Source organism: Trichechus manatus, unplaced genomic scaffold, assembly GCF_000243295.1.
Source record: "Trichechus manatus latirostris isolate Lorelei unplaced genomic scaffold, TriManLat1.0 scaffold00032, whole genome shotgun sequence".
Classification (NCBI taxonomy): Eukaryota; Metazoa; Chordata; class Mammalia; order Sirenia; family Trichechidae; genus Trichechus; species Trichechus manatus.
This window is the reverse complement of record NW_004443968.1, coordinates 17,564,461-17,567,522: the sequence shown is the minus strand read 5'-3', so window position 1 is coordinate 17,567,522 and position 3,062 is coordinate 17,564,461.

Genomic DNA, 3,062 nt, shown 5'->3' with positions numbered 1-3,062 from the left:
AGAGATAGAACAACTAAATAAACCCATAACAAAAGAAGAGATTGAAAAGGTAATTTAAAAACTCCCAACAAAAAACAGCCCTGGCCTGGATGGTTTCACTGGAGAATTCTACCAAACTTTCAGAGAAGAGAAAACAATGCAGTTTGTTTTGTGTGTAATAAATATTCTTAAGAAATGCCTGCACTGTGCAGTCTCAGAAAACCTGTGTCTTAAGTTAAGTTAATCAATACCTAGCCAACCTGTTTGTGATCTGATTATAGGAACAGGCCCTATTCTGTCATTTTCCTGTCACTGGTCTGCTGACCCAGCTGTCAGCAAGTCTTTGTGCAATTATGTATTGTAACCAATCCTCAGTCCCCTTACTTCACTAACTACCAATCAAAATATTGAAAGCCCTTTTCTTTGTCTAAATCCTATAAAAATGCTTGTGTGATTTTTGTGCCTTGGATTTTGTGAGTTCATTTTCGTGAGACACGAAATTCTCTATTCGAGTTGTCTTGAACCCTTAATAAACCTCTAGGGTTTTACTCCGAAACAGTGTTCAATTTTTCTCTCCTACAACATATTACATTCTTTGTCACCTCAGGGCCTTTGCACATATTGATCTCTGTCACAGCTGTTCCCTACTTGAACTTTGCCAGGACTACTTCAATTCTTATTCAAGCCTCAACTTAAATGCAATGTTCTGAGAGAAGTTTTTCCTCATCCCACAATCTTTTCATATCAGGTAGTTTTCCTTCACTAGCATATATGTTCCCCAAGTGTCTGTCAGTTTGTCATACTGTGGGGCTTGTGTGTTGCTGTAATCTTTCAGTATGGATTATAACTCAACATAAATGAAACAAAAATCCTCATAACTGGACCGATAAGCAACAACATGATAAGTGCACAAAAGACTGAAGTTGTCAAGTATTTCATTTTACTTGGATCCACAAGCAACACTCATGAAAGCAGCAGTCAGGAAATCAAAAGACAATTTGCATTGGGAAAATCTGCTACAAAAGACCTCTTAAAAGTGTTGAAAAGCAAAGATGTCACCTTGAAGACTGAAGTGCTCCTGACCCAAGCCATGGTATTTTCAACCGCATCGTATGCATGCCAAAGCTGGACAATGAATAAGGAAGACTGAAGAAGAATTGACACCTTTGAATTGTGGTGTTGGCGAAGCATATTGAATATTACCATGGACTGCCAAAAGAACAAACAAATCTGTCTTGGAAGAAGTACAACCAGAATGCTCCTTAGAAGCAAGAGTGGCGAGACTACGTCTCACATACTTTGGACATGTTACCAGGAGGGATCAGTCCCTGGAGAAGGACATCATACTTGGCAGAGCAGAGGGTCAGTGGAAAAGAGGAAGATCCTCAACAACATGGACTGACCCAATGGCTGCAGCAATGGGCTCAAGCATAACAATGATTGTGAGGATGGCAAGGAATCAGGCAGTGTTTCATTCTGCTGTACATAGGGTCACTATGAGTGGAACTGACTCGACAGCACCTAAAAACAACAACAATAGCATGTATCTGCTGCAAAAGAACTCTTTAAAATGTTAAAAAGCAAAGATGTCACTTTGAGGACTAAGGTGCACCTTACCCAAGCCATGTTATTTTCAATCTCCTCATATGCATGTGAAAGTTGGACATTGAATAAGGAAGACTGAAGAAGAATTGATGCCCTTGAATTATGGTGTTGGCAAAGAATATTGAATATATCATGGACTGACAAATAAAAGAATAAATCTGTCTTGGAAGAAGTACAGCCAGAATGCTCCTTAGAAGCAAGAATGGTGACACTTTGTCTCACATACTTTGGACATATTATTAGGAGGGACTAGTCCCTGGAAAAGGACATCATGCTTGGTAAAGCAGAGAGTCAGCGAAAAAGATGAAGACCCTCAACAGACGAATTCACAGAGTGGCTACAACAATGGGCTCAAGCATAGCAATGATTGTGAGGATGGTGCAGGACTGTGCAGTGTTTTGTTCTGTTGTACATAGGGCCACTACGAGTTGGAACCCACTTGCCAGCACCTAGCAACAACAACAGAATATATTTTATCTTCTAATTCTATAAAAAAACATCTAAACCCATTGCCGTTGAGTCTATTCCGACTCATAGCAACCCTGTAGAACAGAGTAGAACTACCCTATAGGGTTTCCAAGGAGTGGCTGGTTGATTCCAACTGGCAACCTTTTGGTTAGCAGCCAAGCTCTTAACCGCTGGGTCACCAGGGCTCCTTTAATTCTATACCAAATATAAAAGAGCAACAATCATTTCTCTCTTAATCATCACTTTATACCTGGCCTCAAACATAGTGCCTGGAACAGTGTCTATTCATTGAATTACTAGAATGGGGTTAATATTTATTGAACTACTAGAAAGGGACACACACTGATTGATTTATTAGATTCTATGGTGCATACTAGGAGTTCTGGTGGTGCAGTAGTTAAAGTGCTCAGCTGCTAACAGAATGGGATGGTGGTTCGAAGTCTCCAGCCTCTCTGCAGCAAAAAAATGCGGTAGTCTGCTTCCCTAAATATAACCGCCTTGAAAACCCTATGGGGCAGTTCTACTCTGCCATATAGGGTCACTATGAATTGGAATCAACTGGATGGCAACGCATTTTGTTCTGTTTTGTTTTTGGTTACCTCAAGTTTATGCACATCCTCTGAGTGCAAGCAAATAGTATTTTCAAGATTATATTGTTAGACCAGCAACTTTAAAATAATTTTATCTTTGGCTAGTAGGCTAAGCCTTCTCAGCTATCAAATTATTTATAGGAATATCATAAAGAAATATAATACAAATTTCACAGGGTGGTACTCTGATGAATATAAAAGAGCATGAAAGCTTAATGAGGTGCATTCAGTAGATACAAGAATTAGATAAAGCCGTTAATTTAATGTGGGAGTGTCAGTTTCTAACTACCTAATTACCTTTTTTCCAAAATTAAAATGAAAATTTTTTTTTTAAATTGTGCTTCAGGTGAAGGCTTACAGAACAAATAGTTTCTCGTGAAACAGTAGTACACATATTGTTTTATGACATTGGTTAACAAC